At 32.8% G+C, this 14,468-nt stretch overlaps 1 protein-coding gene and 1 pseudogene across 1 annotated transcript in view; both read left to right on the top strand.

Moving 5' to 3' along the window:
• Positions 1 to 14,468, top strand: part of TNFAIP1 (TNF alpha induced protein 1) — a 77,416-nt gene that overhangs the window by 48,160 nt on the left and 14,788 nt on the right. The gene's annotated exons all lie outside the window — the stretch shown is intronic.
• LOC147028880 (uncharacterized) overlaps positions 4,485 to 14,468 on the top strand; it is a 12,939-nt pseudogene continuing 2,955 nt past the window's right edge.

Raw genomic sequence — 14,468 nt, 5'->3', positions numbered from 1 at the left:
TTGATTTGCCTTTAATATTAAAACTTTTATTATAATCACTTAACCATTCTTTCTTTGGGGTTTCTTTCTCACATGCAAAAGGAAGGTCTTTATGCTTATTATGAAGATCACTCGGGTACCTCAAATCAACTTCAAAATAATAACCTTCTTCTTCCTCATTCAATTCCTCTTGAGAAGAAATAACAATATTCATTAACCCTCAACGGCATACTTGGGGTCAATTTGACCCAACATGCAGGTTTTTTGTGTGTAAAAAAAATATTAGCCGATATCAGCCCATGGTCTCTGTTTATCCTCACCCCATATATGTATGTTATTGCTGTAAAATTTAGCGAATATAAGGTAATACATATGGGAGATATTTGCAGGAGAAAATAGTGGGGTCTATATGACCCACGCTGGGAGAACTCCCAAAAAACATTTACATTCATAACTATGAACACTTTATCCCGTTTTCTTTTCTGGAATTGTTATTATTTCTCAAAGAACAATAAAGGTGTTTCCCAATTGTTTTCATACTGTTATAATCTGTATCATTCTGTGACAAAAAGGGGATTGGAATGGTTCCGGGAATTGCTCATTCCTGGAAATGGGATATTCCAGAAATCGAAACTGCAGTTCATAACGCTAGTGTATTTGCATTTTCCTTCAAACCATGGCCAACCAACGGAGAGCACGGTATTCTGTTGCTGATTAATGTATCTTAGACAAATATTAGAAGATGAAAGTGACAGTGAGTCTTTATCTGATCCAAGCGATGATGATTCCTACATCCCAGATCAGGCTGCAGTCCGTGATACATCAGATGAAGATCAGGTTTCTGACGTTGATGAACAGCCAGATGAAATATCTGCTGATTCCGGACATTCTTACAATCAGTCTGATAATGAGAATGCTCAGAAAGGCCAGGCCATAGCAGAAAGGCCACGTGGTCGAGGTCGTAAATACCTCAAGCAGTTGGCATACGGCCTCACCAACGACTGGATTGACTTGACACTCAGAATGTTCATGTTCTCCAGCCGGCTGTAGTGACCGCATTACATCAACTTGGAAAGGTTGCTGCAGCAATCCAGAGACCACGCCAGGCTAGAAGTCCTGCCAGGAAACGATGCCAATTATGCAGAAGGCCACAGGACAATAAGACCTCAACTGTCTGATCAAATTGCAACAAATATGTTTGTGGTACTCATTCAACCACTGTTACTACTTGTACAAATTGCGAAGCGTAACTATAACAATGAACCTCATAAATTGAGACACTACAATGAAAAATGACTCGTATTTCTTTCATTATTATGGAAACTGCCATATTTTAATTTTGTATGTTATGCTGTTGCTGGTTTCTGTGTAAAAAGTGAATTAGTAAAATGTGTAGCCATTCGCACATTAATTTCTGATTGTTTTTGTTCCGGATATCACGAGATATTGAATACATTTCATATGTATCATCAACTTCTCAATGTTTTACACTGTTTTGTACAAACTAGGTATGATATATTTGACAAATGTTGCAACATTTGGCTTGTGTATCGACCAAATCAATGACCATTTTGAATGGGGTCAAATTGACCCCAGGTGTGCCAATGTGTGAGTGTTGGTATGCGTGCCGTTGAGGGTTAAAGCCTTTTCATAATCCTTTTGTTCCACCCACTCTAATTTACCATAAGGCAGAGATTGAGACATTGCCCATCCATTCAAATTATTAGCATCAAAATACATCAAATAATTACTATCTTTTTCACTCTCATAATTTGGAAGAAATTTATTATTTGCTGTAGCATATCTTTTTGAACATACTTGTGATATTCCACCTCTCTTAGACTTCCCAATCATCAAAAGCGTATCTACATCACTGGTTAAATCTATATCTTGTTTTGTCATTTTCAACATTGCACTCCAAGCTAAACCAGGAGCTGTGAAGTAGTGGGCAGGATCTAATCCATAACAATTTTTTTATTATGACAGTGATCTAAAAGCTTCAAACACATCAGCTAACAATAAAACATCTGTTTTTAGATACAAATCATATTCTCCAAGGTTCTTTATCTTAAATATTTTCCAAATTTTTTGTGCGTGTTTATATTCCTTATCACTTATCTCCTTTTCATAAAGGTTATTAAAGAAACTTTCTTTTGAAGGAAGTCGTGTTTCTTTAAATCTCATAAATGAATCCATAAAATCATAAGGATAAATTCCCTTACTTGTAAGAATTTTCTCTTTACTTTGAATTTTATTCCTTGTTTGAATTTCCTCTCTTGTTAGAATTCCCTCTTTGATCAGAATTTCATCTTTAATAAGAATTTCATCTTTAGTTAGAATTTTATTCATTGTTTGAATTTTCTTTGTAATTAGAATTTCATCTTCAGTTGGAATTTCTTCATTAATTTCCTCATTAATAAGAATTTCCTCTTTACTTTGAATTCTCTCTTTAATCTGAATTTCCTCTTTAGTTTGAATTTCCTCTTTTGGAAAGAATGAATTAAGATTTGGAAAAGAGCCCGTGGAGCTTGGATTTGATGCTTGGTCGGCTCGTGGTGTTCCTATAAACTTGCAAGAATCTAGAAACCTAATACGAGTTAAAAGTTTTGTGAATATCATTTTTGTAAATGCAATATACTTTTGACTTGTGTTTGTTATGGCAGAAATATTCCCTGATGTTTTTGAAAGTTCATTTATCAATAGATGTGTATTATAGTTGGCGCTGTTGTGAAGAGAGACTGGAATAAAATAAGGAAATTTATAATTAAGATTACAACAGGAATGAGCGGGACCTCTATATTTACCAGTAAGATGACAATGATCCCTAACTTTAGACTCCTCAATTTCCTACTCACAAATATGACAGATATTCTTCTTTCTAAATTCTAATTTTTCTTCTTCGGTTAATTTCATCGGTTCATTTGTTTCTTTCATTAATTTAGTTGGGCTTATACAATCATTTTCTAATCGTTTTGCAAACTCTTGTGAAGCTTTTTTTCCACTATAATGTTCAAGTTTATTATACTTTTCTCCAACAGATGATTTGATATAATAACAGAAACCACAAGTAATATGTTTTTGATATTTATTTGTATGTGATTCTTTTGGATTATGAGAAGCAGTATTTATCTATTTTCGGATACATTCAAATTCAGCGTATATCACAAATGGGTGCATGATAGATTTATTATAATCTTCAAAAGAAATCTTTTCACCAGGTTTAGGCATTGTAATTACAGCTGATTTATGATTACTACAATATTTTGAATGTTGTTCTTATCGTTCTTTTGTATAAAATGAATTAAGACATCACTTATAAGGATATATTTTGTTTGCTGTTCTGAATACCTGAGAAGAGATTAATCTTGATAAATTATTGATGTCTGTGTAATGTGAATTCTTTCCAACACTAAAATATAAAGGATCAATGTGTGTTTATTTTTATAGTTGTTTGAAATTTTTAATATTTGAACTTTTTGTATCCGTTAATCCATATACATTAATAGAAAGATTATTCTTTTTCTCAAATTTAGGAATATCTGTTAGTGGCATTGGGAATTTAAAATCTTTAATGTCCAAGGTATTCTCATATTTCATATATTGTTTTACTCTCTCTGAATTACAATTTGGTAGATGTAAGTGAGCAAGAACAGACCAGATAAAACATTTATTATCATTGTTCTTAATATTAACAACTGCCTTCTTTAGTTTTATTTCTTTTGGTAATTCAATATAAGAAGAAGCTTTAAGAGGGTTTGATTTTAGAATGTGTATATCTAAAAATATGATTTTTAAAAATATTAAATCCACTTCCTACCACTGTATTATCAACATCCTCCTCTTGTCTTGATAGTTCTTCATAAACCCCACTATTCAAAAAATCTTGAAATGATGTTATAAAATGAAGATCTGTTCTCATATAAGGAGTATGTTCTTCATCTTGTCTTTTCATATTCATTTTCACTCCCATATAAAACTTTAAAGTTTTCATTTCTTTTAATGTCTTTTTAATAACTTTTTCAACATCAGGTTTCACTATTTCAATTGATTCAACTATTGATGATGGACCAGGTTCTCCAAATTGAAAAATCCTTATTTTTTATATGCCCTTTAAATGCCCCATCAGTGTTTTCAATATTATAGTCTCCCTTTACTTTAAACTCATTTTTCTTGTGTTTTTGTGATTGAAGATGTCTTATAACTACTCTTCAAAACATCCTTTGAGCAGATATCACAATGTTTTCTTTCCAACTCAAGAGGAGATATTTGACGAAATAGATTAAATGTGTGTTTGTTGGTTCGGAGGTGTTTTCTATAATGTTTATATTCATGATTACAAACATCGCAGTTTGTTGTATTCACCATATTTATATAATAAAACTTTGCTTTAACTAAAAATTTCTTGATGAAAATTTTGTTTAATTTATAGGTGAATCTGTGCTTAAAATCATTTTATCCTCCAACTTTTTTCACTTCATAAATACAATGTTTCAAAACACAAAAGACAAGTTTCAATCAATCTCTTCATTTGTAAAAGATACTGAGAAATATGTCAAGGATATAAAATTGAACAAAGATAAATATAACAACTATTGGATAAAAACAATTATGGTGGATAAGATGAGTTCTTCAATTTCCTTCAGTGGAAGGGCTTTTATTATACATGGAAGAACATCAATTAAAGTATCTCAAACAAAAGTTTCTCCTCTCCTTCTGGTAATATATTCAAAACTAGAAAAAGCAATGAAACAAGAAAAAGTATCAAAAAATTAAAACCTTATGGATGAAGCTTTGGAAAGAAAAGATAAGACCATCTGTGATATGCAAGGAGAAATTTGTATTTTTTTCAACAACCCTAAATATGTAAATCCTGATGAAATAAAGGATGTTAATATATCAGGTGAAATGACATTTCGTTCAATAGTAGTAAAGGATCATTTTAAAATTACCTTTAATATAAAAACTGTTGTAGTTGAATCTGGTCATGAAAAAAAGTACATAGATATCGATGGTAATATTATTAAATATGAGTTAATATGCAACTGAAATTATAGATGAATTTCAGTTTAAGTAAAGTTTTACTTTATAAATATGCTGGACTTCCCTGATTCTCCATATGACAAATTTGAGAATTGTCCTGCGTGTGAAAGACGGGGATTAAACAGAGTCAAAAGCCTATAAACAATGTATATTCTGTGATTATCTTCTAATTTATGAGAATAAAAAATTTAAAAAAGAAAATAATTCTTTGAGATTTACACCAAAAATGAATTACTTTACAAGATTGATTTGAGGAATGAATGTAAAGTATGAGGGTGAGAACACACCTTTCCTTCCAAGGGAAGAAACTGAACGTATTAGAGAAATGTTCAAAGGATTGTTGTTATATATTATTCATGGATGTCATTTTCAGGGAAATATCAACACAAGATATTGCATAAATAAAATAATGGATTATCTTGAAAATAAACCTGAGCTTGGGATAAAATATAGAGTTTCTAAAAAAGCCAATAATAAATTAAATAACCTGTTTTCCAAATATATAAATGAATGATTTTTTTTACCCATTTGGGAAAATAAGATAAAATTTAACAATCATAAAAATCTTCCAAATTCATTAAGATGTCTCGTAGTTGGTTCAAGTGGATGTGGAAAAACCTGCTTACTTTTGAAGATGCTCCTGACTCCCAACTTTTTAGATTCTGATAATTTAATAATTTTCACAAAGTCGAGTTTTCAACCAGAGTAAACTACTCTCACAAGGTTTTTATGCTGGTCTTCAACAAGAAGATATAATCGGTTTATTTAAACTTCAAAAAAACCTAAATGAGTATAACATTGAAGATAGAATTCAACTATTTTGTGATGCACAGAGATGGGATGTAAAAAGAAATCAAAACCGATAATTTGTATTCTTAGTGATAATACGGATGATATACCGTCTCTCCAAGATTTGGATAAATCAAAAAAGAACCTCGTTATCTTTGATTGTGTTAAGAGAAACCAAACGGTAATGGACAGCTACTACACAAGAGGGAGACATTTTTCTTGTAATTGTATTTATCTTCGTCAATCATACTTTCAACTTCCTCGTCGTTCCATCAGAAACAATGCTAATACTTTTATTTTATTCAAGTTAAATTCAATAGATATAAACAATTTTTGGAGAGATAATTGTTCTACATTATGTCGTAAAATGGAATTTGGGGATAACATGAAGCACATGACTGAAAAATATCAATATATTGTTGTGAAACAAGATGAGATATTAAATGATATTTTCCAATAAATAAATGTATGTGAAAGAAAGAGCAAGAAGATTTAAGGAACATCAAGAGTTGGTTTCAAAAGTTGTAAAACAACAGGAAAACATAAGGAAGAAACGCAGACAGAAACTAACGCGCGAAGAAGCATTTGAAAGAAAACAAGATAATTTTTTAAAAAACTTCCCAAGAAAAATTATTAAAGATGTTTCCACAGTTCCCACAGTGGAATATACTCCTAAAAAACTTCAAATGTTAAAAGATTTTGATCAAATGACTGAGGACGAATTAGAGCATTTAGGAGAATTAGAATATGATGATGAAGCTTTATTTCAACAACTGGAAGAGATTAATCGACCCCCTGATTATATTGTGAATGCTCTTCAAAACAATGAATATTCAGCGGATTCAAAAACCAACGCAGGACTTATTCCAACAGAACAACCAGCAATATTTCATCTTGTTCAAGAAAAGGTATTGATATTTAATGATGAATTAAAGTTCTTGGGTTCTGTTCAAACCCCTGTTAAATGAACTCCGAGATTAATGTTTCTTCTCACAAAAGATGGAAGACAAGGTTCAACTGTGAGGGATGAATCAAAGTATATTGATAAACCATTGGATATGAAAAATAATGATGATAGAGTATACATTGATCGGCTGAACACTCTGAATTATAGGGTTAGCATTTCTGGTAAAAGTAGGAAAAATGATAAGGAGAAACACACTATTCAGGCTTTCAGGACCCTTGGTTCAGGCATTAGTTTTCTTCCAAATCACCCATCGCCATTATTTTATCGATTGTTATTGTTGTTAGGTAGTAAGAAGGCTGGAAATAATAATTGTTTTAATGAAGCATCAGCCATTTAGACCAGTTGATGAACATGATAATAATTAATAAATCTCAATATAAAGACATTTTATCTCATTAAATAAGACGAGAAGCACAATCTTGAGTTTTAATTTCACAACACCGACCACACATCTTCATTCCCATACCCACTACAACTTGACCCAACAAAAGAATATGAGGCATCTTTATTGTCCATGGAAACTTTTATAATACCTTATTTAATATAGCTGATAAAAATGACAAGTTTAGTTATAATCCGGGAAGTGGATACAAAATGATAACAGTCTCACCCGTAGCAAATGAGATTTCTCGAATATCTTCCGAAATTGCTCGTCTTATGAAAGAACAGGGCGATGAATTAAAAAATATTGTTATAGACATTCAAAAACGTACTTCAAAATCAACGATTAAACTTAAAAATAACAACAAGGTTGATTTCACAATAGATAATTCATTTCAAGAGTTATTGGGTTTCTCCTCAAAAAAGATTGAAACTAATGGGACATTTTACAGTGATAATGTCATTCAAATATCCTCAGGAATAAATTCGGTATTAATTCACTGTGATTTGATTGATGGTGCTTATAATGATGGAATAAAAACAAATACAATATTTTCATTCAGCCCATACTCAACCCCAATTGGTTATAAATTCAATATGGAACCCAAAATTTGGTTTATCTCCCTGTGTCAGGAAAAAACATACACAGAGTAAATTTTAGGATAACCGACCAAGATAATCGTATGATTTCTTTTAATGGAGAAGTTATATCCATCAGAATTCACCTCCGTGAAGTTTTCCAATAAATAAATATGATGGTTATTGTGAAGAAACACGAGTTGAGAAAATATAAAATAATTACAGGGGATTGGATGTTCCTTTCCCCATACTACAAGGGTGAAGGTAATTATCTTAGTAGAGGATACTATAAACCAAAGAGACAAAGGGGTGTCGGACATCAATTTAGAGGAGATGGGATAATTGATACTCTAATGGGTATCGGTTCAACTATTCTTAAACATAAAGACCTAATTGGTTCAACTGCTTCTGCTGTGGAAAATGTAGCAGGTGCTGTAAAGAGCATAAAAGATGCCCAAAAGGAATCTCATAAGTTACAAGCAATTAAATGAATTAAGAAAGGCAAAACTCAGTTGTCCCCCCAAGAACGACAGAAAATAATTCAAATACTTGGGTCAGGGTTTCAAAAGTTTTAACATCCTTTTTCTTAAATAAATACAAGTATGGAAGCAATTGATAGTATCTATAATTTGGATGATACTATTATCATCTCAAACTCCACTAAAAAAGAAGATTACTTCAAGGTAAATGCAATAACTGGAACAGACTGGAATGCAAATGGTACAAAAAGTTTTGAAATAAATAATCAACAAACCTATTTGAATCTATCCGAAAGTTTCTTGTTGTGTAAATTTAAATTCACTAAGGCTGGGAATAACACAAACGCTACACTCGTAAATGATTTCTTCTGGAAAATGTTTGATAGTGTTCATTTGTACATTGGAACACAAGAAGTTGAAGCGGTTGATTATGTCTCTGCTGTATCTGAAATGATGAAATTTACACTATATACATTCAGTGATAGAATGGGAAAGGGGGCTGTCGAAGGTTTTATTCCTGATATGTCAACGGGAACAACCACAGACCCTGGATATACTCAAAGGAAAGGAACGTATATTGATGATACAAAAGCAGTTAATAGTTTTACTGTGGCAGTTCCTCTTAAAGGTATATTTGGATTTTGTGATCATGATAAAGTTCTGTGTGGTCTCAAAATTAGATTTCAACTTCAAAGGAATGATAATGAAAATAGATTACTTTTTGGAGTTGCTAGTGCTTTTGGTGATCAGAATAAATGTGTAATTGATGAAATGAGTTGGTATATTCGTGAATATACTCCTAATCTTAAAACAGAAGAGATGTTGAACAGAAGACAACTCAAAGAAACCACTCAGTGTATCATACCTCAAAAGAAGATGTCAACACGTTAAACTAAACCAAACCACTGACACGTGGAATCTGGGTGTTCTGGAAGGAAAGCCACGATATCTGTGGATCATTTTTAAAAAACCAGATGGCGATACTGCTACTGATAAGAATAATGCATTGAGTGATAATGCTAAGGTGAAACAACTTTGTGTTTCTCTTGATGGAACATTTTATCCACGAGATAGATTGGAAATTAATTGCGAAAAAAATGATTTTGCTGAAGCATACAAGTCTTTCCAAAAGGTGTGTGAAAGTAATTGAAATAAAGAACCTATTTTGGATATGCCAGCATTTAAAAGTTTGAATACAATCTATGCTTTGACCTGAGTGCTCAAAAGGAAACTATAAAGTCTAATCGAGTGGATACTTTGCTATACATTGAAAGAGGAGAGAGTGAAGAAGTTGTTACATATTGTTTGCTTTTGGAAGAAACGTACAATTACAGATTAATACAGATAATAGTGTTATGATTAGTCTCACATTATTTTTTGTTAAATATACGAGTGGCAAAGTACCAACTGGGGTATATGTTCATCAAATCAATCTTCATAAACTATCATCTTGTGTTCAAAATTAAAAGCCTTGTACGATTTACGTTAATACAATTCAGAGAAAAGGAGCAGTAAGAATTGATGTTTTGCTCACAAGAGAACAGGTTATAATCTTGAATGATACTGGCTCACTTAAAATTAAAATGACAAAACCAATGTTGAAAAAATATTCAATAAGAGAGATGAGTGGAGGATTTCTCTCATTTCTAATTCCTTTATTTGCTGGTTTAAGTGCGGTTGGAGCATTGACGGGTGGTATTTCAACAGCGGTAAAAACTGCCAATGAAAGGAAGGCTCAACTCCAGGCTCAAAAAGAATTGGAAAGACATAACAAATAGTTGGAGAAACAAATTAGTGGAAGTGGTGTAATTGTAGATTTTGCTGAAAAACTTGAAGGTCTGTCTGATAAAGCGAGATTGTTAGTTGGAGATATGCTTTCTTCTGTCGCACAAGTAGGTGTAAAATTAACTAAAAGAGGTAATGGATTATATCTTTCTAATAAATAAATGAGCATTGATGAGTGGTTTAAAGAATTTGGAAAGAATACAACATCAAATTTACAACTTGGCAAATATTGTAAGAAATTAAAAATTCATAATGTGGTTATTTGTATGAGATGAATTAACAAACGTGCTTAAACATACAAAGAATATTATTATGAACTTAGAAGATAATAATGGGAACGGTTCTCATTGGGTTTGTATTTTTAATCATCAAGACAAATATTATTTTGATAGTTTTGGTCTTCCACCACATGTTGAAGTCTTAAAATTCTTACAGAATGGTGTTTATCAAACATTTCAAGTCCAAGAATTAAATTCCAAGTGTTGTGGTCAATTATGTCTATATGTGTTATTTGAACTCAACAAAAATATAATTTTTTATGACATTATTTTTAATCTAATATAAATGACTTATGTTGGTAAAGATGGTTCGATCTTTGGTGTATCCCAAGAACTGGATATTCATTTATCAAATTATTACAGAAAGGCACAGGCTGAACGACATAAATATAATATAACCAAAAATATTAATATGAAAAATGCTTATTAATTAAAAAATTATCCAACCCTGACTTGCGCGAATGAGTTGGTGAGATTAAGCGATTTATCACAATATATATCGTTAAATAAAACTGCCTTGTATTCCAAAGATACAGAAGTGTTGATTTTATCTCCAGGTCATACAGAATTCACAGTTCGAATTAAAATAAATTTTTATGAAGAAGGGCGTATCATTTGTATGAGAAGAGAACAATGGGGGTATGATATGAATGATTTAGGGTATAATTGGTCATTTATAATTGACCTAAAACACCTGGAACAATTAAATCAGTCTCGTAAGGAAGAATATTATCCACTTGGTATAGAGAATGAGTTTTGTGGAGCCACGATTACTTAACAACAAATAAAATAATTTAATAAGGGTAAATATAATAATGGTTTTGCCTTAGTTTATATCATGAAAACAGAAAAAACAGGATTATATATAATAAGTAGGGAAATACAAAATGATTTAACTATGGGAAGATGGGGAGGTGTTTCGTGTCATAATATTATTCTAACATATTTTTAATACATAAATGACGGCAAGAAGGCTTCAAGAAAATTATCATTTCTGTGTCCAAGCATACCTTCAAGAAAAGGGTATTCGGTATTTTAATAAATATGTTCTACAACATAAGAATGAGGTATTTTCAATAAAAGATTAGCATTATGCTGATGTTGATTAACCAACAACTTTGGATTTCATTAGAAATTAATGTTAAATAATGAAAAAATTATAAAGTTAAGAAAACGTAAGGCTCTTTTAGAAATTCAAAATAAATTTTATTGGTTTCCTGTTGTAAAAAAAAATATTTTGGATACAGGAATAACAAGAAATCCTGATGAATATATGTATGATATTCTATGGGGTGTAAGCGATTCAAGAATAGTAAGGGATGAGAGAGAGGAGAGAGAGAGAGGAGAGAGAGGAGAGAGAGGAGAGAGAGGAGAGAGAGGAGAGAGAGAGGAGAGAAGAGAGAGAGAGAGGAGAGAGAGAGAGGAGAGAGAGGAGAGAATGAATAAATATGGAAACCAGTGAGATGAAAAAAAGATTTGGGGTATTACAGAAAATAACTCAACCCACCGAGGAGAAAACAAAGAATTGTTAAGACTATTGTCATTGGCAAGATATTGATTTAAATTCAAGTTTTTCATTTTTTTGTTAAATCAATGGAGGAGCAAGTGAAGGCATTTCTAAGGATTCTTTATGTTTTAAAAATTAAGATTCAAATGTGCATGTTGGAAACTAAAAAGGTTTTTGCACTCTGTTGGAATTTTTATCATAAATAAATGAGTTATTGTCTCAAATGTAAAAAGAAAACCAATACTAAAAATATTTCATATATTAAAAGTAAAAATAACAGGGTTATACAAAAAGGTATATGTTTGGTGTGTGGTTCAAAAAAAAAAAATCAATTTATCTCCAAACACAAACTCGGAGGAGATATGCAAAAGTTTTTATCAGGAAGTAAATTTACAACTACTGGAATACCAGGGGAATTGCATCTACCAGGGTATTCTTTCTGTGGTCCAGGCACAAACTTGGATAAAAGATTAGATGAGGCAGACAATCCCAAATCATGGAGTGAGCCCATCAATAGAGTTGATGAAGCGTGCATGAGACACTATATTGATTATGGGAAAATCACAACTTTGGAAGAAAAGCATGAATCCGATAGAGAAATGTTGTATAATTTGTCTCTGATACAAAATCCAACCTTGAGAGAAAAAGTTGATCAGTTCAAGATGATCAGTGCTAAATTGAAACTTGGACTTGGCAATTCAAAAAACTTATAGGCTCTAAGGATGTCATTAAAATTGAAGAGCAATTTGCTGATGAATTGCATAAACCAATATTCACAAAGTTTCAGAGAAGGAAGGTTTATTCCAAGGAAGTAGATTATATCTGGTCCGCTGATTTGATTGAACTCATTAATGATAAGGGGTACAAGTATGCTTTAACCATTATTGATTTGAGGAGTAGATACGCATGGGTTGTCCCTTTAAAAAAACAAAACAGGTAATACTCTTATGTTAGCCTTTCAACAGATATTTAATAAAAGTAAGAGAAAACCTAAAAAATTGTGGACTGATGAGGGTGTAGAGTTTTATAACAAGACATTTATGAATTTTCTAAAAAATAACTATTACATTATACAGTACCTTTAATGAAGGGAAGGCCGTTGTTGTTGAATGTTTTAATCGTACCTTAAAAGAGAGACTATATAAAAAAAATTCACTCAAATCGGTTCACAACAATGGGCATCTTTTATTCAGGATATTGTGGATAAGTATAATGACACAATTCACACGTCAACGAATATGAAACCATCAGAAACATTTACAAAATTAAAATATGAAAAAGTGATTAATGTCAGAAAACCTAAGTTCAAAGTTGGTGATATCGTAAGAATATATAGATGGAAATGTCATTTTGAAAAGGGTTGTACTAAACGATGGACGAACAAACTTTTAAAAATTGTTGATGTAATGGATACGGTTCCTTGGACTTGCAAGATATATGATTTAGAAGGGGAAGAGATTTTAGGTTCATTTTATTCACAGGAATTACAAAAGACAAAGTTAAATGGAAATTTTTTTTGACTCTGCCCACACAAGCTCCACCCACACAAACCCCACCCCACACAAACCCCACCCCACACAAACCCCACCCCACACAAACCCCACCCCACACAAACCCCACCCCACATAAGCTCCACACACAAACCTCACTCCACACACAAACCTCACTTCACACAAGCTCCACCCACATTCATCATATTCACATAATTAGTGATTAGTCAATTCGTTCCCCACACACATGTTTATTTAATTTAAAAAATTGTCCACCCATCTATACAAGCTCCACCTGCACATTCACCCATTCACCCATCCACCCCATCTATTCACCCATCCACATCAAACTTCATCTACATAAACCTTATCCACATAAACCTTGCCCACAGAAGTCACAACCCACATAAACCCTCACACAAAAGCCCCAACCACACAAGCCCCACCCACATAAACCTCTCCCATATAAACCCCACCCACACAAGCCCCTCCCGTATAAACCCCAGCCACAGAAGTCCCCACCCACACAAGCCCCTCCCATATAAACCCCACCCACAGAAGTCCCCACCCACACAAGCCCCTCTCACACAAGCCCCACCCACATAAACCCCACCCACACAAGCCCCACCCCCCCCTCATCCCCTCTGTGTGCCACCACCTTTGACCCACCACCTCCCTCATCCCACTCCCCACCCTTCCCCACACACACACGGGGAGGGGAGGGTGGTGGGATGAGGGGGTGATGGGTCATTGGAGGGGGGGTGCACTTCCCCCTCTAAATGTCCTTGATTCGCTTTTTGCAGTTAAGAATCAGATAATTGTAAGGAAAGCATTTATAATTAATCAACATTGATAATATTAAATATCCAGTTGTAAAAATAGATGATATATTCAAGCAGTCTGCTTCAGATGTCTTGAGTGCCAGGTCATATTCCTGCAGACGATTAACTTGTGCACTTGGTTCATCCAGACAGGTGTTTAAACTGAAAAATAAAAAATAAAATGTGTCAAACCTCTAGAGAAATAGAGAGATCGACCGAGACAAGCAGAGAGAGACGTCTGGACAGATATAGGCAGATGAATAAATAGATATACAGAGACAAGTAGAGAGAGAGACATATAGATAGACAGAGACAAGCAGATTGACAGACACTCACACAAACTCACACATTCACGTGTGTATTTCTCACCTTG

The sequence above is a fragment of the Eptatretus burgeri genome, chromosome 4 (assembly GCF_056783735.1).
Source record: "Eptatretus burgeri isolate ZD-2024b chromosome 4, Ebu_testis_v1, whole genome shotgun sequence".
NCBI classification, from domain to species: domain Eukaryota; kingdom Metazoa; phylum Chordata; class Myxini; order Myxiniformes; family Myxinidae; genus Eptatretus; species Eptatretus burgeri.
This window is presented reverse-complemented; position numbering and strand designations above follow the sequence as displayed.